Source organism: Pongo pygmaeus, chromosome 2, assembly GCF_028885625.2.
Source record: "Pongo pygmaeus isolate AG05252 chromosome 2, NHGRI_mPonPyg2-v2.0_pri, whole genome shotgun sequence".
Taxonomy (NCBI): Eukaryota; Metazoa; Chordata; class Mammalia; order Primates; family Hominidae; genus Pongo; species Pongo pygmaeus.
The window spans coordinates 79,937,455-79,964,908 of record NC_085930.1 but is presented as its reverse complement, the minus strand read 5'-3'; the positions used below and the strand labels follow the sequence as shown (position 1 = coordinate 79,964,908).

Here is a 27,454-nt window from a genome sequence, read left to right as displayed (position 1 = left end):
CACTGGTTCTTGAACAAGGAGTAAGAGATGGATGAAAATTGTGTCTTCATAGCAAAGAAAAAAAGCAACTTCAAAGATGTCAGAATGCACACACAAAAAATGTCAAAGTAAAAAATACATAACAGCAGCTGTGAGTGCAGTTTTTGTTTCTGAAAAGCTATGTAAGCTCAGAACATCTGCTTAGGCCCTCATATCTTATTTTATTTTATTTTATTTTTTAAAACAGAGTCTCACTCTGTCACCCAGGCTGGAGTGCAGTGGTGTGATCTCGGCTCACTGCAACCTCCACCTCCCAGGTTCAAGCGATTCTCTTGCCTCAGCCTTCTGAGTAGCTGGGACTACAGGCATGCACCACCACATCAGGCTAATGTTTGTATTTTTAGTAGAGGTGGGGTTTCACCATATTGGCCAGCTGGTCTTGAACTCCTGACCTCAAATAATCCACCCACCTCGGCCTCCCAAAGTGCTGACATTACAGGCATGAGCCACCACGCCCAGCCTATTTTTTTTTTAATGAAAAAATATTTTTCCTTTGCCAAATTGATTGAGGTGCTGCTGTCTTGAGGGCATTTTCTTTGGGCTGCAGAGATCTTGAGGAACATCCTGGCTGCCTGAGACTGATGGCTCACTGTTTCACTTGAAGTACTAGTTTGGTGCAAAAGTAATTGCGGTTTTTACAATAACATGGAGAGGAGGCACATGCTGATGCCTGCTGGGAAGGGGAGCAAGGCAGGTGGTGAGAGCAGCCTACTGTGTGCCTGCCATGGCTAGCTCCAAACCCCACGCAGGCCAGTGAGCATAAGTCTCTGAGAGTCATGTAACAGACCCTGAAACAGGCTGCTGCAACTGCCACAGGAACTGGGAATGGGGAGGCCAGAATACAGGCATCCCTGCCCTAGGCCACCAGCAGGAAGGAGATTTGATGGGCCTTGATGTCACAACATGCAGCCCAAGCTTTCTGAGGGGCTTGAGGCCTCAGGGATGCCCCGTGAGACACCTTGACTCCTTGGAGGTCCCAGAACACACTGTGTTTCCCGACACTGGCGACAAATGGGTACCCCCATTTCACCAACTAGATTGGAAATTCCCGAGGGCGGTTCCCGAGCAAGTCATCTTTGTAACCCCTGAAATGCCTATGACAACACCCAGCCTCCAAAAGGCCCTTGCTAACTGTTTGGAATTAACAACTGTGAATTTGCAAAGTGAGTGTCTCGGGGATGGGGCAGGGAAGTGTAGTGAGTGAACTCAGCCCAGTCCCTCGGAACAACTTGCATAGAGTGTGGGAAATTCACAGCCTCTTAGGAACTTGGTTTCCCCCACTAACAGTGGGGCAATCCCCCGACCAGGGGGAGGGTTCATGAAAAGAGAGAAAGCCTTGAAAGGTATTGAAGCACAGTCTGTGGGTGTGCACTAAACCAAAGGAACAGTCACAAACCAGGGGTGGAAAGCCCTTCCAGCATTTTCTGGTGCAGGGGTCGGCAAACTTTTTCTAGAAAGGACAGGACAGAAAATATTTTACACTTTGTGGGTCAAGAGGCAAAATCAAGAAGAGTATGTAGATACTTATATAACAACCATTTAAAAATGTAAAATATGGCTGGGAGTGGTGGCTCACGCCTGTAATCCCAGCATTTTGGGAGGCCGAGGCGGGCAGATCACGAGGTCGGCAGATAGAGACCATCCTGGCCAACATGGTGAAACCCCGTCTCTACTAAAAATACAAAAATTAGTTGGGCGTGGTGGAGCATGCCTGTAGTCCCAGCTAGTGGGGAGGCTGAGGCAGGAGAATCACTTGAACCTGGGAGGCAGAGGTTGCTGTGAGCTGAGATCGCACCACTGCACTTCAGCTTGGGCGACAGAGCGAGACTCTGTCCCCCCACCAAAAAAAGTAAAATACATTCTTAATTGCAAACTGTACCAAACCAGGCTGTGTGCTGGATTTGGCCTGTGGACCATAATTTGACAACAAAACAATCACAGACTGAGCCAAGAGTTCTTTGACACTTGCTGATGATACGGTCAGGACCAAGTATTTCTCTTACCCCTATTTTACCCAGGAGGGAACTGGGGCTCAGGGAGGCAGAGTAATTTGCCCAAGAGCACACAGCCTGCAAATGGCAGAAATGAGATCAGAATTTGTAACCCCAAAGCAAGTAAGACCTTACATCTTCATTAGGAACGCTGAGGCGGGCAAACAGGCTTTCAAAACTGGCTTCCTGGGAAATGGCAGGGGCTGGTGAAGAAAACAATCCAGGAAACACAATGTACTCGTGAGGATGCCGATCAACATACAGAGTCTGTAAATTACTGGCCTGCTGAACAGGACAAGGCATGGCTTGCTGAGACTATCTCCTTCTAGATATGAGGTTTCCTTTTAATACTTACAGCTACCAAATGGCCTGATCACAAAGTCCCTGTTGAGTCTGGGGGATATGAAGGGTCTCAATCGTGGTCCATGGGTAGTCTCTTTGCCCATGTGAATGTGAGCAATGTATCAAAGGCTCCATTCTAAATGGCATGGTGGGGCAGTGGTGGGCATTGTGGCTCTGTGATCTGGGCCAAGCTCCTAGCCACCCTGGGGGTTCCCTGAGGGGCTCCTGGAGGACCTGCCTCAACCCTTGGATATGGGGTTCCACCTGACAGCAGGAAAAGAGATTTGACACCTGGAGTCCAGGCAGGACAGATGGTAGAAACAAACGGAGATGCGTGGTGAACACTTGAGACAGAGGGGAACTGGGGAGGGCATCAGGCCAGGATTTGTAGGAAGTCAGGTGGTGGCCTTTGCATGCTTCAAAGTCCTAGGTAGCTTAAGCCAGGCTTAGCTGCAAGGGGAGAGACCCTAAGGAGAGAAAAGGAGAACAAGTGATAGGATGAAGAAAGGGGAGGGATTCAGAACTGGCGCTACAGGGCACGTGAATGTGACACCAATTGTGTTACTGTGGATTCAGAAAAATGACTAGAATAACACGCTGGGAAAAATGTTACGAGGAAAACTGGGTGTTACAAATCCTTGAGGGAGATGTGATGGCATTAAGTTGAAACAAAAGAATTAGGTGAGAGGTCACAAACTCTATAGTGGGCTGTTGTGGTGTCTTTAACATTTTAACTTAGGCACTAATTCAAAAAATCAGCAGCAGTCGTCTGAAAATGTGTGGATTTTTTTTTTTTTACATCTTTTGAAAATTCCTAGTGTGTGGCACATATGACCTTGCGTTCCCATGTGACAAAAATGAGCAGAAGCAGGGTAAAGCTGTCCCTTGAGATGGGGTATGTGGTCCCCCCATGCCACAGCTCCTCCCAGGCCTCTTCACTGGCCACTTTCAGCTGGAGTACACTAAGGTGCCTAGGTCCCTGTGATGTTGTTTATAAAGGACAATATAAAACAGAAGAGCCTTGGTATAAGATCACAGGCAGAGACTGCAGCCTCCCTCCCTCCCTCCCTCCCTTTTTTCCTCCTTCACCTGAAGGGAGGCTGTGTCTCCTATGAGCTCACTTCAAGAGGAGGCGTGGGAATCCGGCTGCTCCCAGCCGCGCCCCACCACTGGCCCAGTGGGTGTCAGCGTCATGGGTGGAAATAAAAACCTCACCTCATACCTTCCACCTATTCATTCACTCCTCCATATTGATCGCCTACTGTTAGCCAGACACTGTTGTTTAGTGGTAAACAAAACGCACAAAACCCCCTATCCTCCTGAAGCTGCTGTGTGCATCTGACTTGCAGCCACCCCAGGATGACAGCTGCTCTAAGTTGGCAGATGGTTTCCCAGTTGCCAAACTCCAACCATCCCCAAGTCTTTGGAGTCATTGGCCTGGGTGACTTTCCACATGGGGTCCTCCCACTTCCATATTTGTGCATTCCAAACCTCCAGCTGCAGGGAACTACCATGATTTTTGACTTACAGCCTCTACTACTATTAACTTTATTTATTTATTTATTTTTGGGGGAACAGGGTCTTGCTTTGTTGCCCAGCCTGGAGTTCAGTGGTACAATCATAGCTCACTGCAGCATTGAACTCTCGGGCTCAAGCTATCCTTCTGCCTCAGCCTCCTGAGTAGCTGGGACTACAGATGGGCACCACTATGCCTGGCTATTTTTTTTATTTATTTTTTGTAGAGATGGGGTGGGTCTTACTTTGTTGCTCAGGCTGGTCTTGAACTCATGGACTCAAGCGATGTTCCTGTCTTGGCCTCCCAAAGTGCTGGAATTATAGGCATGGGCCACTGAGCCTGGTCCAGCTTTTTTTTTAAAGCTATTCACATGGTTTTACTTAAAGTACTTTTGAAATAAAATCGAATCCCCACTGTAAATGGAAAATCAGCATCATTTGCTATGTATTAAAAATTACTATAAAAATAATCACATCAATTTCAAAATTAAAAAGGGCTCATCTTTATGCCACATAATTCTGATCCCACCATATGTAACATGGCTGGAACGAATGCCCAATTGGTACTGAATTTCAGCCTCACTGTGACCTTTCCCACATCTGTCTCATCAGCCTTTCCTATCTGTCTCTTGCTATCCTGCCCCTGACCCCATGCTTGGGTCTGCTTTGTGACTGACATCCCTAATCCTTTCAATCCATGATGCTTTTATTGACCCCATTAGCCCTACCTGGAATACCTTCCACACATACATTTGTGCTTGTTGAGATGTGAGCTCCATCCTTCCAATCCCATGCATATGAAAGCCCACCCCAATTTGTCCATCAGAATTGATCTCTAGCTGCCAGGTGCTCTGCCAGAGGATTTGCTGCTGTCTGCACCGTGCCAGTTTCTTGAGGGCATGTCCATCTGTCCTCCTACTCCTTTCATTTAAGCAGGTGAATGTTGTGCTAAGTGTCTAGGACAAAATGGTGACTGTGGCCAGCCTCTTCCTTCTAAGAGGAAAGCAACAAGTTCTTGACGACAAAAACCCCACCATGGTTTATGACCAATAAATAGCTTCATTACTGTGATTAATCAACAAGCAAGTGCTTAACTGAGCATCTGTGCTACACATCGTCCCAGCTCAGGGAATTCAGAAAAATTGTAAAGCCTGTCTCTATACTCAAGCAGCTGATGATGTCTCCTGGGAAACAAGCCTAAACCATAAAGGGGGAGAGGAGAAGTCAGCTGTAGAGAGCGGAGGTAGTGGTGGAGTAAGGAAGGTTTCTCCTAATAACCCCCATGGGGTAACTACAATATAACTCTTGGGGCCATGCTTTTTGGTTTGCTGTGGATACTACAGCCTTTGAGGAAAAGGCACAATCTGAGCTGGTTGTTGCAAGATGGAGGGAATACAGACATAGGGAAAAACAAGCCAGGCCGGAGCCACATGTGAGGAAATGCAGAAAGGAGAACTCTCTGACTAGAGATGAAGCAGGTACATGGGCTGTGATGCCTAGGGAAGGTGAGTCCACAGGAATGGCAGTCTTGAGGGCAAATGAATGATGGGACAGAAATGATTTCTGGCGAAGAGGCCTGTGACTGGCGTGTAGGCTGAAGTGAAGCAGGAAGGTATGAAGTGGCCAGAGGGTGACACTGGGGCAGAGATAGGGAGAACCTAAATCTAAATTCAGAACTGGGAATCTCAATTGCCAAATTACTTTGTATCTTGCTTGGTAGATCTCAGGTCAAACCACAGCCAGAAGTGGATCTGGGAAACACAGATTTTTGTTTTTATTCTTGGCCAGACTCTAGGATTCAGGACATGCCCTTGTAGTAGATGGTCCTTTCCAACAGTCGGTAATTGAGTCACAGGCAACTTGGCTGTTTGTGTCTGAAAGAATTTGGAGGCTAGGAGAAGCATGAGTTGGATGGATAACTTAGGCACTAAAGGGAAGCTAGTTTAATATTTTAAAGTCACCCAGAAGATAAAACAAGTAGTTGCAAGAAAGACACTTGAGAAAAACAAAACAAAACAAAACAAAAAACATTGCAAAGTGAGGCTTCATAATTCACTCGTACCTATAAGGTTCATGTGCTATCAAGTCTGAAATTACTTATCAAGCTTCTATCCTGGATTTACTTTCTCTATAAAACAGTACTTCAGAGAATAAGTAAGTAAACACCATTATGACCAATGGTTTAAGAGAAAAATGCTTCCACAAATGGCAATACTAATTTTTTAACATTCTCCGAGAAAATATAACAACTCGATAGACTTGAGAGCCGGGTAAGAACTATTGATGTTGTGCTTAATCTTTAAAACTGATATATGTGTGTCCAAAAGCTAATAAAGTTCCCTCTCCTATAAATGGGGGAAAGGAAAACACTAGATCACAGGCAACACATGCTTAGGATTCTGGTCTGATGGCCAGAGCCCAGGGGCAGGGAAAATCGAAGTGATTTAAAATAGTCCCTGATAGGATATATCTGATATTAGTGGGCTTGCTGAAGCGAAACAGTAATATCAGAGAGATACAAAGGTGTAAAACCCATTAATGTGTGTCCAAATGTTTTGATGCCTTGACCCCAACATCTTTCAGGTGATTTGTCCCTGGGGGTAGGCACAAGTGTGCTGGATGGTATCAACTAGAAAGCTGATAAGTGGGTGCTCTGAAACCACAATTTATTTTTTGGAATGAAATGGGGAACATTAACAGCTTATTTCATTTCACACCTTTTAATGCAGAGGGGTCCCCGTCAGCACTCTGAGTTCTGCCCACCTTCTCTTTGAGTCCATCTATGAGGACCTACCTTGGTGTGAGGCATTTTATTTCAGGAAAAGGAATAAATACAGTTACATGGGCAGTGAGCGTTTCTTCAAAGCTTTGCTTGGCCAAGCCATGCCACGATCCCACCACAGCAGCTAATGACCAATCATACCGTGTGCTCTACACACCAATATTATTCCATCATTTGGATTTCATGGACTGGTAAAATTAGAGGGGAACAATGCTGAGGACTAACAGAGTGGCCAAATACATATTTGTCTTATAAGGACATTTAAAAACTTCGTGCGCTAGTACCTTAATTGGAAAACAAAAACCTGAAAAAATTATCAGACATAACCTCAGGAGTTTCAAAACAGAGTAAGTTTAAATTTACAAAATACTCACTACACTTTCTTATCTGCCTGACTCTCTGTACAAGGATTCAGTTGCTGGTGGGGACAGACAGCAACATGTCCCAGGGAAGCTGAGGAAGAACGTGGATGGAAAACAGACTGCTTCTGGCGATGTGAACCTTCCCTTACCATAGGAAGAACGGTAACCAGGGTGCACAGAAGAATGGAGAATTGAGGACCTTTTCTGCTCAGTTCCTTCTTTAAAATACTGAATCCTACTGCATCGAGCGAGTAGGTTTTCATGTCTCACCCTCGTGACTTGTGCATTCTGTTGATCTCAATAGTGCTGGGTGAGCTGGCTCCTAGCTCCTGCCTTCTTCCACTTTCCAGCTTGCTGCAGCCCTCTGGTGACAGTCAGACAATGATATGGAAGGATTCCTGACTAATTCGGATGGACGTGAGCTGAACCTTCCCTGCTTCTTGCCAACTTCTTGACTATATATATATATATATATAATTGCAAAATATATATATTAGATATAATATATATAATTTTGCAATCCATTTATTTGTCTCTGTATTCACTCACATCTCCAAATTATTTTCATGGTGGAGAAACAAACTTTGTGCCCCTTCTTAAACTGCAAATCCTTGCTCTGCCCTCCCTTCAGTTGCACTGCTTCTCTTAGTCTATGCAGGAAATCGAAGCCTCGCGCCCTCGGACTCAGGCTCTCCCAGACCTCCATCCCTCCCACCCGTGCTGTCTGTCCTAGCTTCCTGTTGCCTTCTCCTCCCTCTCCAGGCCGACAGAGGTTTCTCAAGACATTCTGAAGGCTCCCAAATCTGCCACTCTCCAGTCTTCTCCCTCTCCCCCCTTTCGCTGCCACGTTCCTCCATAGAGCAGTCTACACTTCTTTCTCACCTCCACCCATTCTCTTTGGTTTGCCCTCTGCAACTCTTCCTCCATAGCCAAACATACACTACTATAGCTGTCCCATCTAGGGTCATAATGACCTCCCAACTGCCGCAACCAACAGCTTGTTTTAAGGCCTCCATTCAAACTATCTAAATAGGAGGATGTGGAGGTCCATAGTTCAAGCTTTACCTCCACTAGCTTTAGAGATAATTCAGTTGCAGTCCAAAAAGATTCCTTACTGGCAGAACTGAGATGTGACCCCAGCCTTCTGGTCACCATGTTGATGTTCTTTCTCCTAAAGACCACCACCTGCCTTGATCTTCCCTGTAACATCTGACCCTGTTGACTATACACTCCTTCTTAACTCTTCCCTGGTCCTCTCATAGTATACATTCCTCATCTACCCAGATCCCTCTGGTAATGCCTGCTAGCTCCTTTTCCTCTTGCATTCTACATAAATGTAGATATACCCTAAATATCATAGCTTTTCCAGTAGTAAGGATCATATCTAGCACACACATTTTCTTCTTCCCACCTCTCTTCTGTCTCCATATACTGCCAGTGGGAGTTCAACCTATTAGAAATGCCCTCTGACAACCAAAAACATCCTTCTCTTTCATCACCTGTAAATAAGCATCTACCATGTGAGATTCAGCACAGGAGGGGAAGCTGGGATGAGACTGCCTAATTTCAAATCCAAGCTCAGCCTCTTTAGCACATGCCATTGTGACCCGGCAAGATTCTTCCCAAGTCTTCATTTTTTCTTCTAACCACCTAGGATTGTTGTGAAGACTAATGAGAAATTACTCATACAGAGTTACTCAGTGAGGTGGCTGGCTTGCAGCATTAATGGTAAATGCTCAGTAGATTTTAGTTTTCTTCCTTTCTTTTTTACATTTTCACTTTTAGTGTTTGCTAGGGATGATGCTGAACCCTAGTTCCATCCCTTGTATAGCTCAGTGTCTGGTGTAATTAAACTTTAGATGTGCCACAGCAGCTGTCTGCTGAGTAGATGGGGAGAAAGGAGTGAAGAGTTAATTCTACTTAGGGCATCAGAAAAACCTTCATTTGAAAAGCTAAACACTAATCTCAATCTTGTTTTCTTCCTGGGGTCTAAGCTACTATACAGACCACATGTGAACTTTATTTAATAGAAGCTTCACAAGTGAGCAATATCATGGCAAGAAAAAAACATTTAGAACAGAATTGTTCAGACTTTGGGGTGCATTTAGCTACTAGGGTGGGCAAGAAACATAGGCCAGAATAATTTGTGGCTACCCCTGAGGATATTCACAGTATGTAACACCTCAAGCCAGAGAAGCCATGGAAACACCTGGTGTGATACATCTGTACTTGCGGCAGGAAAGTCAGGACAGGCACCTTTTATATTTAAAACCAGTCACCATGACTACCACAACTCAGTTTCTCATGCTACCACAAACCTTCTATTTCTCACTGCAGTGTGGTGTGTGGCATGGTTGGAGTCACAAGACTGATTTTCATGGGCCTTTGAACCTCTGATTCTTATGTTTCTTTGAGTTTCATTTTAAGCCTGGTCTTTGCAGAGAAAGGGGGAAGAAATCATAGATAATTAAAGCATAAAATATTCTCATTTCATGGTGGGGCTAACAAGTGAAACTACAAGTAATGATGTAATCCAACTTGTCAAAAAGGGAAATGAAAAGAGGAGACAGAAGGCAGGACAGAGCCTTGGGACCCAGCGTGCCATGTCATCTTCTAATTAACTAACTGAGCCTTTAAACTGTCAAACTCGGCGAGGAACTCCATGGCCTGGCGTCTGATTAATATTCATATTCGGGCACTGGATGCTCTGATTTAAGTCCCAACGGCTGTAGTTAAACATCAGTCTTAAAAAAAAAAAAGAAAGAGGGAAATAAAATCCTGCCTGGTGAACCAAAGTCTCCAGGTTTACATTCATAGGGAAATGAGGGGAGGCCACCCTGAGGTCCATAATCCACAGTGCGAGCAAATCCTCCATGGATGCATATTGATTTCTGAATCATGATGAGGACTTGTATATTGAACAAATAATTATTTTGCTTCTTTCTACTGGCAGCCACATTGTTAATCATATCCCACGCCTCACTGTTAAATAAGCGAACAACGCGTGTAAAATTACATAGCATTCGGTAATATAATCAAGCTTTTAATTTCAAACAAAAATAATTGAATATGTAATTTAATTAAAACAGGCTAGAATCCATCATTCAGTTAAACTGTAATAAGTGGCAGCCTGGATTTTTATTCTTATGGCACAGGCTGCAAAAGAATATATTGCCTCCCTTAAATTGACTTCGCGACTAAAAAATGCTTCAGTCTGGGGTGTAAGAAAAGCCTGTTCTAACTGCATGCTTTATGTAGACGAGGCAATTGACTTAAAAAACTCAAACCAGCACCCCTAGACAGAGTCTCAGTCTGATTCACACTCCCAACCACCAACAGCTGGGCAGGACATGCCATAGGTACCTCCTCTGGAGGACGATGATGAGAAGGGTCCTTAGGAGGCACTGGATGGACTGTGCCTTTTCCTTTACTCTCAGTTCACTTTTTATTAATTAAAGACCTCTGAAGGAAGAAAATAAGTCAGCCCAGTTCCACTGCAAGTTCTAACAGCATTGGTTTTTGGAAAATGTTTCCTAAGATATTTTTATATTTAATGTGAGAGAGACTTCCCTCTCATGATGCCAGTCCATTCTGCATTACTGTGTTCTATATTGACATGCCACTGATCCCATACACCTTCTCAGTAGCAATTCTTCCTTACCCTATAGAGCGTACTAAACATTCTCAAGCCCTTGTTAAACATACTACTTAGCTATTTTCCAAGTTATATTTAAAAATGGGTGACATTGCTCATGGATGTGCAGATTGGCATCATAATCAATACACACACAAAATACAAAAGGTGTGGAAGAGCTAGGCTCAAGCTGATCAGTGCAGCCAACAGATATCGAGGCCTATCATGTAACAGGCACATTAATAAGTCACAATTCATTTTCTTTTTAGCAGGGAGGACATGCTATACATCTAATCGGTATATTTTTAACAAAGGAATAGCCCACTTGTAATAAATACATACATACATTCCAAATGGCTTGTGGGATTTTCCAAATTGGGCAAAAAATGTGGTCAAACTGGTTTAGGGTACAAGTTTAAATTCCAAAAGGCATTTTTGCATTTCTGCTAACTAGAGTAGGAAGAGGAGGAAAACCATCCAACAGCACCATTACTATCTCTGCATCACACCTGCCTTTGAAAGATCAGAACTGAAAAGGCAGACTGGCTGATGCTGCCCATCAGAAGTCTTAATTCTTTTCACCCTCTGGATGAGACCTGCAGAATCAACAATCAAAAAAGTTCTTCCCCTGATAATTATTCTAGGATGATTTGGAATATTTCTCATGCTCTTAAAAAAAAAAAAAACTGGCACATCTCAAATTTCACCCACACCCACCTCTACTTGGAGTTTTCTGGCCATTGGGGAAACCTACCGTCACTGCCAATCCAGACCTGTAAACTCCAAGTCAGGAGGAATCCAATAGGATGGCAGAAACAGTCTTGACATCTCACTTCAGAAGACAATGTCAGTGCACTGCTTGCCAGATGACATCCTATGCTGTGTTCCTCGGAGCTGCAAATACTTCTTCCGGGTGGGGAGCAGGCTCCTGGGACACCGAAACTGGCTCAAATCCACAGGCAATAAAGTAATTAATGGTGTCTTTCAGGGCAAGTGCAGTAAAAAAATAATTGCTCTCAAATTTTTACTGCTAATGAATGATTGGTACAGTCAATATTTGTGTTGTTGGGAGTGGATGTGTGGCTCTTATGTGTTAGAGGATGGGGAGGAAAGTCTTTTGGATGCAAATATCCAAACCAGTCTATCAGCTCAGTTAATAACTCTGACCTGCCAGACCACAAGTGCTGAATATGTTGACTTTAAATGTCTACAGGGAACATATGTCATGGATCAGAGAACACACTGATTAGTCCAACAGAGACCAAAGTCTGTCACTTTGGTCATGGTGCAAAGATGTGTCAAACAGGGTCACTAAAGAAAGTAAATAAATGGGAGAAAAATACCAAAGCAAAGTTGGTTTTAGAGAGAGGCTGAGCTGCCAACTACCTGGCCAAATGTTACTTGATTAGGTAAAATATATTTCCTGCCCCAGCACATCTGCCCACTGTGTTAAAACATCGCTCCCCTTTCTTAAAATAACTACCAGCTTGCTGATGCCAAGTAACTCTCACTCGTGTCATAATCATTTACTATCATATGATAGGTCATCAGCTTTCTGCCTGTTGAATCCCGCAGATGCTCTAGCTTCTCATCACACACACACACAGCCTTATAAACAGAGATTTAAAGATGATTGTGCTCAGGGTGTTTACTGGGAAGTCAGTTCTCCTAAGGAACAGGAATCCCTTGCTGGTATGAACTGTGAACACAGAGAAAATTGTGAGAGCCAAACAGAATTGAATCTTCACTAATGTGGGTAAGCAATAACCTGCCATGTCTTTATGGGCTAGTTAGCTCAGCTATCGGCTAATTAGCTCAGCTGGTTAGACGATGGATATAGCTCAGGCCACAGCAATAAGTCTGATTCCCATGTGAAGAGGACAAATGACCTCCTGGCTACAGACTGACTCCTTTATCTCCAGCCATCATTCCACAGATACATGCTCTCAGGGTGGAATGTGGGGCTACACGACTCAAAGACACTGTTAAGGTGGTAGGTTAGCAGCAGGGTCTCAAGTAGGGGTGGGGTCACTAAAGAGAGTAAATAAATGGATTTAGACTTGAGCCACAAAACACATGGCTTTTCTCTACCACCAACATGATAATTATTTGTTATCTTCTCCAAGAAATCACAAAATAGCTGCCACAGAGAGTTCTCCAAAACTGGTATGGGAATATACTTTTTAACTTTGCAAAGGTAATTCCATTTAAATTTGCTTCTCTCTATTATTTCACTGAAGGCAGAAGCAGATGCTGGGACCTCTACTTTCACAGGGAACAAGATGTATGGCCAAGTCAGTCCTGGCTGGGCCAGGTTTCCAGGATCATCTCATCCACCATCCTAACTGGTGGTATTATTCAGGCATTCACTGAAAACTTGGATTTTTAAAGCATATGCATCTCCTTTCAGATCTTTTTGTGGGGGACCAGATTTTACTTGGTTTTAGTTGTGAGTTACTCTGATGCTATCTCTCAAACCATGCTAACACTTCGCTCAGTGGTTACAGTTGAATAATATTTTAAGATATTCATGAGGCAACGACTAGTGCCAACAAAGCAAGCTTTCCAAAGGAAATTCTCTAACGGTCCACATATCTGTGTGTGTGTGTGTGTGTGTTTTAAGTCCATGCAGTTGTCTTTAACTTGTTCTTCTGCATAATTTATTGGGCAGCTGTCAAACATGCATGTTCTCCTGTCTCATAGCTGACATTTGTACAGTGATAAATGACATAGGAAATGGACTACAGGCAAACTGACACTCTGCCATTGAATACAAGGAAGAAATGGAGTACGGGGGCAAGAGAAACAGGTTGGAGAAAGTATGCCACTTTCCCTTTCCAGCAGTCAGGCTAGAAAGAACTTGCTGTTGGCCAGGTGTGGTAGCTCACGCTTGTAATCCCAGCACTTTGGGAGGCCGAGGCAGGCAGATCATGAGGTCAAGAGATCAAGACCATCCTGGCCAACATGGTGAAACCCTGTCTCTACTAAAAATACAAAAATTAGCTGGGTGTGGTGGTGTGCACCTGTAGTCCCAGCTACTTGGGAGGCTGAGGCAGAAGAATCACTTGAAGCTGGGAGGCGGAGGTTGCAGTGAGCAGAGACCTAGCCACTGCACTCTAGCCTAGAGACAGAGTGAGACTTTGTCTCAAAAAAAAAAAAAAAAAAAAGAAAGAAAGAAAGAAGAAAGAATTCACTGTTAATTCCTGAACAGTCCACAGAAATGGCCTTACTTTCCAGAGACACTTGCTTTACTCAATGGCTGTTATGCTTTCTTTAAAAAAGGTACAATAATTTCAATATATAGATATATGAAGTATTTTCTTCATGCTTTAAGTATATATACATTTACATATAATTGTATATAATCAAGAATGATTTTATAGAGTTAGCAACGTTGATATTGTAATGCAAAACACAGTTTGAAAAACTCTTAAATTTCTCCAAAGAGAATGCTTAATTCCTGTAAGTGGGCCAAATACCGCAATTCTGAAAACCTCACACACACAGACAATTGATCTCCGTGTTAAGCCACAAAGCATTGTTACTAAGCTCACATACTCATTCTTTTTGATCTCTTTCCATTTCCTGCATTGTATTCAGTGCCTCTTATCCTTGTCCAACATCAACAGGTCATTGCAGAGGGGTCAGTGTTGGCCAATATAAATAACCATTATAAAAACCTCTAGCATGTTTTAAATCAACAACCAAAGTGGCCTACACTGTTCAAAGTATGAATTCCAAATATTTTCACAACAGAGAGTAGGCCAGGCCTGTGAAAACTACAGGTAAAAATTATAGTTAAATAGATCACAGCAAGCTATTCCAGCACAAGATTCCTCATTTTAAGACCAGCTTAAAAACAAACATAGATGATGGTATCCCCTGGGCAGGAGAGGAGGCCTGGGCTTCCTAGCCCTGGCACATATGTTTCACAAGAGTTTCCCACACATGGCAGAAATTACCACCATCTATACAAACCCAGAGTCTCTGAGAAGCCTACAAGAGCCAGGGAACCAGAGAGTATAGAGAAACTTGGAGTAGGAAGAGCAAGCGGCCTAGCACTTGGAGCCACCTCTTTCTTTTCCCTCACCAAAACCCATCAGTCATCTCAACCCCCTCCTGAGCAGGGTGAGGCCCTGCAACATCAATGTGTCTCCAGACCACTCTCCTTTGGAAGAGGTAATGAAAAAGCGGCTGATTTGAGTCGTCCAAGAGTTCCTGATACCTGGCTTTGGGAAGGACAACACGTAACCTATCCTGACTCCAGATTTACTTGTTTGCTTTGCCTGGGTTGTTATTGGAATTAATCTGTATCATCTAAGAATACAGTCATTGAGCTGGGTGGAGTGGTATCTATAAATGCTAAGAGTGACAGGACCAAGGAGGCCAAGAATAATATTGACCATTAATCCACATTTACTGCCATGGAAAGATGGCCAGAATATGGTACTGATTGAGAATAAGGCGGTTCTCAAAAAAGCTTGAAAAGTGTGGCATTATTTTACAAGTAACTAAATAGATTTTTTAAAAGCATGAATAAATAATACAAAACATCCAGAGGATATATACTCAAATATCATCTCTATGTATTAGGATATTACCCATTTTAAAATTTCTTCATTTTTTTAAAATTGCGGTCTTGGTTGGATTGACTTATCATCTGTACGAAATGTCTTGATTTTCTACACTATCTTGACTAATTTCTCCTGGAGTTCCATTCAATTATGCCCCTCTTATTTCAGACTATTTGTTTACGGGTATAATATTTCCTGGTGTATTGAACCCTTATCATTTGAAAGTTGCCCTCCCGGTTTTCACAGTAAGTTTTTATTATCAGGAAAAGAAGCTGCTCTCATGTTGGAAAAAGAATCACCATGAGTAATGACCAGAGTATTTTCAGACCAACATCATCATCATCCATTTGCTTTAAGTACCATTTGTTATTTCATTTAATCCTTACAATGACTTTACAAGGTAAGAACTCTTGCCAACAATATTATTTTCAGTTTGTAGACAAGAAAGGTGGGGTCTAGAAGGTTAGGTACCCTAACCTTCTCAGGATTACAGAATAAGTGCTAGAACCAGAATTAAACCTCAGTTGACCCAGCTACAGAGCTTATGGTCTTCATGAATACATGATGCTGTGCTGACATTAAGAAATGGCTATGTCTCGACCCCACACTTGTGAAAAAGACATATCAGATCTGGGAAGTCAAGGCATTGGCCACTATGTGCCACTTATAGAAATCTACTTTTTTAGCCTGCAGAGACTCTCAGCAGCAAGGCATATATGATTTCTGAACTTCTACTTTTTTTCTCACCTGCCAAACAAATACTATAATAAATCTTGTTTGAAAGATGAACAACCTTTATTTATCTCCAACCTTATTTACCTCTGAAAGGATGGGATGTAATATGCTAGTTTAAATAATAACAGATCATTTTTCTCTAGCATGGAGCAAATAAAAGCATAAAACTGCATTTAGATTTTTCAAATACAGACTTGGACAAATCAAAAGGTTCACTTTCTTCACTAGGCCAACTGGCCTCCTCTGACCCCCTGCTAATTTTCCTGATGATGTTTGAGCAGAACATGCTGATTTGGGTAATTCCATGTCCATGCACAAAAATAATTGATGACATCAGCATAGTTATGGGAATTAGACTTATTAGTTAATTACAGAACCAGCAGAGGGAGCACAAACCCTGCATAAATAATAACCATTTCTTCTGGGTATCTTATAAAACAGTGGTAATGGTGGAAGGAAGAAATAGATTTAAAAACTAAATTGTTAGTATCAGAAAATGGGCTTTGCTTTCTTGGAATGGTGTTAGGGCAGAAACCTAATACATTGTTCATATGGTCTACGTATAAATGTTGACTTCTTAGGTACTGAAGAGAAGAAAAATGTGTGTGTGTGTGTGTGTGTGTGTGTGTGTGTGTGTGTGTGTGTGTGTGTACGCGCGCATGCGTGCGCTTCTCCTTGTTATCATGGTGAAACCCTCCCTTCTGTGGAATAATTAAAGTCAGATGGTGAAACTTTTCTAGAGTTGGCAAATACTTGTTGTATCTGACCCTGATATCACAGGAGCTTTCCTTTTAGCCTTGCTCATCCTAAACAAAGTCCCAAGTGAGCCAATCTTATTCTTCTAAGAGGCAATCAAGATTTACATTTATGGTTGAATAAAGATTTGACAGAAGTGAAACAAAATAATGTCTATCACTACAAAGAAAGAAAAAATAAAATTATTCTTTTTAAAAAACTATCTGCCTTAAGTCCTACTTAACATTTTAAATAGTCACCATTTCCAAATTTGAAGCCAGATGATGTTCACAGTTTTTCCCCTGAAGAATAAAATGACGGATAGGACGGTACACAGATATATACCTCCCATCACAATAACATCGTCATGTATAAATAGGAGTTAAGATAAAAGGCATCCATTTATTCAACCATTGATAGGTTAAGCAAGATAGGTAGGGCTGAAAAGTTTTGTTTCCTAGACCAACATTCAAGACTAGGCCAAATGTTAAAGGTAGCTATAATCATACCACAGGCATAAATACTGCCCAGCGTGATATAAAATTTAGCCAGGGAGATAAATAATATATAAAGAACTTGATTTCTGTACTATGAATTTCTTCTGCTGATTTTTGAGAGGATGTCTCTCCAGAAGTGGAGTAGGGGGAAAAAAAACCTGGTACTTAATAGACATTACCATTTAAAATGTATGTATCCTGTTGGTATGTTAAAACAAAATGCTTACTTTAAAAAAGTAATAGGAATGGATTCATGGCAGGGAGAAAGAAATTTCTACCTTAGCTCACTTTTTTTTGAGACGGAGTCTCACTCTGTCGCCCAGGCTGGAGTGCAGTGACGTGATCTCGGCTCACCGCAACCTCCGCCTCCTGGGTTCAAGTGATTCTCCTGCCTCAGCCTTCCAAGTAGCTGGGATTACAGGTGCCCACCACCATGCCCAGCTAATTTTTGTACTTTTAGTAGAGATGAGGTTTTATCACGTTGGCCAGGCTGGTTTCAAACTCCTGACCTCAGGTGATCCACGTGCCTCGGCCTCCTAAAGTGCTGGGATTACAGGCATGAGCCACCGTGCCCGGCCGTACCTTAGCTCATATTAAGAGCACCACCAAGGCTCTGGAGTAGAGAAACAGTGTTCGTGAAGAAATGGTATACTGAGTGGAGAAGGGCCCCAATATGGGTTTGCTGGGTTCCAGAGAGAAGCAACTCTGGGATATTGACAGCCACACTCCTAGGGTGCGTGCTGTTCCACGTGCCCCCTGGATTCCCTTACCTCTTCCTCGGTATCTGGCCTGGTCCTGTTTCTCATCATTTTGCAAGCCCAGTACTTGCCACCGCAGAGATGTTACTGTAGTCTGAATGTATGTGTCTCTCCAAAATTCGTATTTTGAAACCTAATCACCAATGTGACGGTGTTAGGAGGTGGGGCTTTTGGCAGGTGATTCTGAGACCTCAACGAATGCCATGAGCGCCCTTCTAAGAGGCCTCAGAAAGCACCCTTGCCCTTCCCACCATGTGAGGATGCAGCAAGAAGGCACCATCTGTAAACCAGGAAATGGGTCTTCACTAGACGTCAAATCTACTGATATCCTGATTATGGAATTCCCAGCCTCCAGAACTGCAAGAAGTAAAGTTTTGTTGTTTATAAGCCACCTATTTTATGGTATGTTGTTATAGCAGCCTGACCAGATGGAAACAGACATGCAATGGCAGAGGCAGCAGCAGTTCTACCAGGGAAACTGGAGAGACAGGCACACAGGGCTCAGAGACTGAGGTTCGGTTACCAGTGGGGAAAAATGTGGTCTGTCCTTGCTTTTTATTCTTTTTCTCCCTTGAAGGATTCTGAGCACAGTGGACCCTCCAAATGTGGCCCTTGTCAATGGGTTACAGTTTAGCTTGGGGTGGCTTTGCTTTCTTCATCCACACAATGAGAAAACAGGAGGCAACAGAGCAGTCTTCATGAGTGGATTCTGCTCGGTGCCCAGTAGATGCCCGTAACAGCTGTAACTGACCACTCCCAAGTCTGATGCCAATACCTCTCTTTCAGAGACTGGCCACCTCTAAGTACTGGTTTCTTCTACTGCTGAAGAAAGCCAAGGGACTTTATCTTACAGGGTCAGGTAAACTCCCTGTGCACAGATCCTATGCCTCAATGAGATGTTTTTAAATAGTTTTTTTTCCCATTTAAAGTAATTTTTCTCCAACGTTTATGCTTATTTGAAGTTTTCATGGCAAACTAGCATTTATTGAACACTTATTACATACTAGGTACAATGCTAGGAAACTGACCTGCGTGATCTCATAGATCTCAAAGCATGCATTTTGAGCATCTCATACATTTTGAGTTGTATTAGTCCGTTCTCACACTGCTATGAAGAAATACCTGAGACTGGGTAATTTATAAAGAAAAGAGGTTTGGGCCGGGTGTGGTGGCTCACACCTGTAATCCCGGCACTTTGGGAGGCTGAGGCAGGTAGATCACGAGGTCAGGAGTTCGAGACCAGCATGGCCAATATGGTGAAACCCCATCTCTACTAAATATAACAAAATTAGCCAGGTGCGGTGGCACACGCCTGTAGCCCCAGCTACTTGGGAGGCTGAGACAGGAGAATCGATTCAACCCAGGAGGTAGAGGTTGCAGTGAGCAAAGATTGTGCCACTGCACTCCAGCCCGGGCAACAGAGCAAAACTCCATCTCAAAAAAAAAAAAAAAAAAGAAAAAAAGAAAAGAGGTTTAATTGACTCACAGTTCTGCATTGCTGGGGAGGCCTCAATAAACTGACAATCACGGCAGAAGGCACCTCTTCACAGGGCGGCAGAAGAGAGAATGAGTGCCAGCAAGGGAAAATGCCAGATGCTGATAAAGCCATCAGATCTCCTGAGAACTCACTATCATAAGAACAGTATTGGGGAAACCACCCCCATAATAATTCAGTCACCTCCCACCAGGTCCCTCCCATAACACATGGGGATTATAATTCAAGATGAGATTTGGGTGGGGACACAGCCAAACCATATCATGAATTAAGTACTTTTTAATTTTATTTTCTTTCATCTTTAACTTTTATTTTAGGTTCAAAGGTACATGTGCAGGTTTGTTTTATAGGTAAACTCATGTCATGGGGGTGTGCACATTATTTCATCACTCAGGTACTAAGCCCAGTACCCAACAGTTATTTTTTTTCTGCTCCTCTCCTTCCTTCTACCCTTCGCCCTCAAGTAGACTCCTGTATCTGTTGTTCCCTTCTTTGTGTCCATGAGTTCTCATCACTTAGTTCGCACTTATAAGTGAGAACGTGTGGTATTTGGTTTTTTTTGTTCCTGCATTAGTTTGCTAAGGATAATGCCCCCCAACTCGATTCATGCTCCTGCAAAAGACATGATCTTGTTCTTTTTACGGCTGCATAGTATTTCATGGTGTATATGTACCACATTTTCTTTATCCAATCTGTCATTGATGGGCATTTTGGTTGATTCCGTATCTTTGCTATTGTGAATAGAAGCACTCTTGTTTTATATCCACCTAACAGATGGGGAGCCTGAGACTCAGAACAGTTAAGAACTTGCCCAGGTTACCCGGCTAATACGTGGCAGGCAGGAGTCACATCCAGATGTCTGCCTGTGGAAGTCCATGCATGCCTTTTCACTAGAGCTCATTGCACTTCCCCTTCCAAGTGAAAAATGTAGATGACAATGTTTGTGGAAGATGACAGAATCTGTTATTGTTAGAATTCTCATATATACATTATGGGGGCTTTTAAAATGATTTATTCAGGTAAAATATACATATATAATGTATCATCTTTACCATTTTCAAGTGTACAGTTTAGTGGTAATAAACACATTCATATTCTTTTTTGTGGTGGTTGTTCTAAGCAACTAAAAGTTTGTCGATTTTGAGAACTATTATAACAGCAAAAGAAAAAAGTCTGAGCGAAAAGAATCCTGTCACTGAAAAAATATATCAATAGGTGAGAGTGCGATGACAGGGCAAATCACTACCTATGCTAACATTCTCTCCATTGATCCTTCCTCCCTGCATTATGATTTGTGTCTTTCATGGACATGAGCTTTACTCTCCATCATGATGGCTAAAAGTCAGTACAGACCCAATCAGCAAGCCCAGTGGCCCCTCATCTGTTGGAGTCATTAAATCAAAGTAAACACTACCAACAATCTTCAGCCTCAAATCCTGATTCATCTTGACCATCCACTGGAAACGACAGGCTTCTTACAAATTAAGAAATTTAAAAATTCTCCACAGGGAGTATGTCAGGTATCTGACAAATGTGGCCTCGCCATTTTCTTTATGATAACCACATTTTCTAAATGCAGAGTTATAGCATTGCATATAGCATGAAGGTGCTCTTAGTAAGAGTTCTTAAATAAGAAGTTGATCAAAGAACAAAGACACAAATTAATAATACTTATTTTCATCTAGTAAATGAATTTAACACAGCCTTTTCTATGGTGAGGCAGAAACACAGAGATTTGTTTTTTATTTTTTACTTTTATTTTGAGATGGGAGTCTCGCTCTGTTGCCCAGGCTGGAGTGCAGTGGCACAATCTCGGCTCACTGCAACCTCTGCCTCCCAGGTTCAAGCAATTCTCCTGCCTCAGCCACCTGAGTAGCTGGGACTACAGGTGCATACCACCATGCTGGGCTAATTTTTGTATTTTTAGTAGAGATGGGGCTTCACCATGTTGGCCAGGCTGGTCTCAAACTCCTGACCTCAGGTGATCAAGCCACCTTGGCCTCCCAAAGTGCTGGGATTACAGGCATGAGCCACCGCACCTGGCCAAGATTTATTTTATATTTGCTATTATTCAGTGTCAAAAAGAGATGGTCATCTTGTTGGGCGAGCCATGGCCAAATTCCTGCTTTCCCAGGGCTTGCTGCATTGTGACTTCAAGCAAGGCCCATCCTTACTTGTTCAGACTCCAGCAGGAAAGGATTATCCAAAGCATGAAGCAGAGAGCTTGGTCTCTCGGGTGGAAGAAGCTAATTCCTATGACACAGTATTTGAAAGGGGCCTGGTTACTTACTCTGAAAAGGTGTTGTCCCTGAGATGACTGGAGACACTAGTAGCACCAGAAGCCATTTTTTCAGTCACATGCTACTACTTATTACAGACATTCTCCATTATTTGAAAACTCCATATGCATACATTTACTATGAAGGGATCTGTAACTTAGAAAAGGGTGTCTCCCAGTCAGAATGGCTATTATTAAAAAGTCACAAAATAACAGATGCTGGCAAGGTTGTGGAGAAAAAGGAACACTTTTACACTGTGGGGGGAGTGTAAATTAGTTCAACCACTGTGGAAGACAGTGTGGTGATTCCTCAAATACCTAGAGACAGAAATATCCAGCAACCCCATAATTGGGTATATACTCAAAGGAATATAAATAATTCTATTATAAAGACACATGCACATGTATGTTCACTGCAGCACTATTCACAATAGCAAAGACATGGAATCAACCTAAATGCCCATCAGTGATAGATTGGATAAAGAAAATGTGGTACATATACACCATGGAAAAATAACTAATAGATAGCAGACTTAATACCTGGGTGATGAAATCATCTGTACAACCCCTATGACACACGTTTACCTATGTAACAAACCTGTACATCCTGCACGTTACCCCTGAACTTAAAAGTTTTAAAAAAAGTGCTATGTATTCTTTTTTATTTATTTATTTATTTTGAGACAGAATCTCACACCACCTCCCGGGCTGGAGTGAAATGGCACGATCTCGGCTCACTGCAACCTCTGCCTCCCAGGTTCACGGGATTCTCCTGCCTCAGCCTCCAGAGTAGCTGGGATCACAGGCGCACATCACCACACCCAGCTATTTTTTAGTATTTTTCGTAGAGATGGGGTTTCATCATGTTGGCCAGGCTGGTCTTGAACTCCTGACCTCATGATCCACCCACCTCGGCCTCCCAAAGTGCTGGGATTATAGGCATGAGCCACGGTGCCTGGCCCTATGTATTCTTTATTGGGTAATTCCTAGATACTTTATGGGTTTTGCTACTCACTATTGTGAGTAATATCCTTTTTTTTCATATTCTAGTTGGTTATTATTGGTATAGAAAGTGCACAGCTGATTTATGTAAGTTGACCTTACATCAAATAACATTGTTGAACTCTCATATGAGCTCTAATTGACACTGTTGAACTCTCACATAAGCTCTAAACTCTGCTAAGATTTTCTATGTTGGTAATTATCTCATCTATAAATGATAACTATTCTGTCTCTTCCCTTCCAGTTTCTGTATCTTGTTTATTTTTCTTATTATATTGGCTAGAATCCCCAGTACAACGTTGAATCATTATTAAAATAAAGGGCATCCTTAAGTTTTCCTATATTTCAAAAGAAAAAAAGGTATCTCTTTTTAAAAAAATCTGGAACCTAGATTCTGCTCTAATTTTTTTATTGACAGATAAGATTGTATGTATTTATCATGTATGGCATGATGTTTTGAAGTACATATACATCATGGGATGGCTAAATCAAGCTAATTAATATATGCATTACCTATCATAGTGGTCATTTTTGTGGTAAGAATACTTAAAATCTACTCTCTTACCACTTTTCAAGAATACAATGTATTGTTATGTAGTCATCATGTTGTACAATAGATCTCTTGAACTTATTCCTTTTAAGTGAAAATTTGTAACCTTTGACCAACGTCTTCCCAACCATCTGCTCTGCTAAATTTCTGAATACCTGTGATCACAAGTTTCCGTTGCTAAGTTGTCTCTAGGTTGCTTATCTGTAATATAATGAGTCTTAATTATGTTGGAACAGGGTATGCACTGTCTCTTTCCCATGCTAAATGAAAGCACTCACAGGCAGAGTTGGTATAAAATCCATCACTTTATCTCCGGAGCCCAGCTTGGTGCCTGGTACACAGCAGGTACTAAATAGCCAATGGATGATGAAGTGTACTTTCTTCTATGTGTTTTAGTTTTTGCATTTTGAATCTCAGTCTCTCCCCTTTTTCTGTATATTTCCCTTCCTTTACCTTAAATCAATTAACTTCTTTCTATAACAAATTGCCTTCCATAGATGGTGCCAGAGGATGTGATCTAAACATTCACTGAGCTACCTGTTTCCAGCCTGCAGAATTAGAGAAGAAGATTTGGAAAACAAAACCCAAAATGAACAAACAAAACAAAACACAAAATATCCCTTTCCAATTTTGCAAGGAAAATCTCTTAAGGGACAGAAGTTGATGAACAAGATCTCACCATCATACAATGATGAAGCTGGCCCGCAGATGAGAAAACGGCTACTAGGAAGTCACGATTATGGTTGTACATTATTTGTGTTTAGTGCCAGAGAAACGATTTTCTTTCTGCAATATCTTTGCCTCAATAAAATTAAGAACGTAGTGTAAGATCCAAATTCCCCCCAAAGGGATCAGCTTAAAAAAATTTATTAGCTCTACTGCCACAGGGATTTGCGGTTTCTCCTTTAATAGTTATAGTCTGATATGCCATAAGTTTTGTTGGTCACTAGGTGTATTCATTTATCTTTCTTTTGAAACACACATTGAATGTTTTAAGCAAATTCTGGCTCTTCAATTGACTGAATTTTGCATTGAGGAATGAATTGCTGAATGACTTTGGAATATGTCTCCAAAACAAGTAGACCTTAAAATAAAAACAGATACTGAAGACTGTATTTTCCTGATTGTCAGTCAAGCTAATTATGCTTTATTCTAAAGCTTTGTCTATCAGGCTAGAAAGGAAAAGGCAATTGGGGGCTCTCTCCTTGCAAAGCCTGATGTCTGGGAATATAACACCAGTTTATTCACAGCAGGAGCCTGCTGTAATTGGCAGTTCCATTTTCCCCTACTAGAGGGTAATTCTCTAGTGAAGAAAACACTGTGTTAACAAGATTTTACAAATTTGACATAAGGTATCCTATCTAAAATGACCAACAAAAGTTCCTTATCTCCCCAAACAAATGCAGTTATCACAGGATAGGACTACAAAGAGTGATAGAAAAAAAAAAGGCCCTTGGAGTTCTTTCATGGGGACTGCAAATCTGTGATCTTAACAAAAAACCTATTAATAACAACAAAAGTAAGACACTCACGGTGGCTGTGTCTCCAAGAGTTGGTGATGAAATGATGATAAAAACCTCACCTGAACTGGTGCTTCAATAACGACAGTTGATTATGGTTAGGGCATTTGGAGTGAGGATTCTGGCCCAGGAGAGAATCCTTAGTGAGTCTATTCAGTTTAGGATGGGGCTGGTCCACAGAGCAAGTAAGAGGAAATAAAAGACATGCAAGAACCAGCAACAATTCTGGGTTTATCCTCACCCTCTCCCTTAACACGCAGAAACTCTAGAATGAATTTGTAGAAAGGGTCAAATTGTTTTGATGCGGATCCAAAAAGGGCTTCTTTATTATAATATAAATCTTGTTTAAAACCATACACCCCCAATGAGGTCTCTGGTTTCTGTTTTAACTAACAAAAGAATGAAAGAAAGATTATTCTGGAACATAAAACACTAGGCAGAATGTATGCAAATTTTCCAGAAAAAGCAGAGCAAGGATTTGCGTTCTCTTTCCACTTGAACATATTAAGTGATGCATCATTTCATTTTTCCTCTGTAGGACATTTGGGTAGATTCTAAAAAAGGGCAAAAATGGGTCCCCAGGAATTTATCCTGGATCTGCTGCTAAGATACCCCCAGTTCATTGTCTACAGCCATAATCTAGGGACTGTCATCAGACCCCATCTGATGTTCCATCTGACCCCAGCTGCAGAGATGGTGCAGGAAATGGAGATTCACTTTCAGGTTGGTGATCTCAAGGGCATTACAGAATGGGATTAATGAGCAGCTTCCAAGCACCATGTACTCGCAGTAAAGCCACAGAGTCAGGTTAAGTCCTAATTTTCATGGGGAATTAAACTGCCTTTTGATACCACCTGGTGACATATAATTGACAATCAACTGGAATCTACCCAGGTGAAGGAAGCAGCAGGATGGCAAAGCCAATCTTTTTGTTTCAGTATACTTAATGACACACACAAATACAAAAGGACCAATATTTGTTTCTCCACTTAGATTAGTTGCTCACTCAGCGTTCCTGTTCATTTCTTCTTTCCTGCCTAGATATTCTACACAGCGATTCCCAGTAACACCTGAACTGTTTTTAAGTAGTGGAAGGAAAGGCAGGCCTTGAGTTAACACTGAATCCCATAGCAAGAGGGTTTGGCTTTATCAAACGTCTTACCATCTTCCAGATTATGAAAGAGTCTCAGTTCGGTGCTGCTACATCTTTTGCACCTTGCTAATATTTGCTAATCTCAGTGGGAGATAAGAACCTCAGAGTGTCACACAGTAGAACTCAGCTAGCATCTAATAATGGGCTGCTTTCATTCTGTTCATTTTTATGGCTATTCCCTCTATTTATGACAAGCATTACTGATTTTCCACTTCTAGAAGTTAGAGAATGTTTTCATGGAAAATACAGTTACTCATGCTAAGTGAAATAAGCCAGTTACAAAAGGACAAGTACTATGTAATTCCACTTATATGAGGTACCTGGGGTAGTCAAATTCATAGAGACAGAAAGTAGAATGGAGGCTGTCAGGGCTAGAGGAAGGAGGGAATTAGGAGTTGTCATTTATTGGATAAAGAGTTTCATTTTTTGCAAGATGAGAAAATCCTGGAGATTGGTCACACAACAATGCAAATATATTTAACACCATTGCACTGCACACCTAAATATGGTTAAGATGGCAAATTTCATGTTATGTATATTGTACCATAACAATAATAATTTAAATAAAAAGCTGAAGAGGGAGGCAGAGAGGAGGATCAGAGGAAGCTGTGCTATGGAAGCAGCATCAGAGAGATGGAACACACTGCTAGCTTTGGAAATGGGAAGCGACCATGAGCCAAGAAATGTGGGCAGCCTCGAGAAGCTGGAAAAGTCAAGGAAACAGATTTTCCCTTAGAGCCTGCAGAAAAAAATGCAGCCATGTTCACACCTTGATTATAGTTTGGTTACACATTTTGATTCTGGCTTCCAGGGCTTACAAATTTGTGTTGTTTTAAGCACCTTTTTCCCCCTCCCCATGCCCCAAACACAGTCGCTCACTCTTTTTTTTTCTTTGAGTCAATTAAAGCACATTTGGAAATTATACTGACGAGGTACATGTCTATGGAAAAACCATGAAGATGGCATGAGAATGCTTAATGTTTGAACAGAAGCCCTATCTCCTGGGCTGTAAAAGTCAAATCATGTTTTCCAAGATCTCTTATACACAAAAGGCATCATTACCATGGTGACACATTGAAACAGGTATTTAACATGCTTTAAATAACCCCAATTGAGGCAGTGTTCTTTAATTTTTAAAAGCACCCCCACCCAAACCCTCTCATTGTGTTGACTGATGCAAAAGTGCACCAGAGGTTAAGTTGGAGATCTGGAGCCAGCGATCCTGGGTTTAACCCTGGCTCTGCCACTTACCAGCTGAATAAACTTGGGCTTATCACCTAACCTCAGAGCCTCAGTTTCTGCATTTGAGAAATGGGATCATTAGTACCTCCCTCAAAGGAGCTACTATGAGAATCAAAGAAGAAGCATGACAACTTTTGGTTCAGGCCTGACACCTAATAGGTGTTCAAGTAATATTGGCTCCTATTATTATGATTATGCTTATTATTACTAGGCATTCTGATGCTACCAAATATCTATTTTATTTCTTTCA

At 41.9% G+C, this 27,454-nt stretch overlaps 1 protein-coding gene across 4 annotated transcripts in view; it reads right to left on the bottom strand.

Annotated features, from left to right (window-relative positions):
• The window catches only part of PDZRN3 (PDZ domain containing ring finger 3), a 247,725-nt gene that overhangs the window by 57,255 nt on the left and 163,016 nt on the right, over positions 1-27,454 (bottom strand). The window lies entirely within an intron of this gene.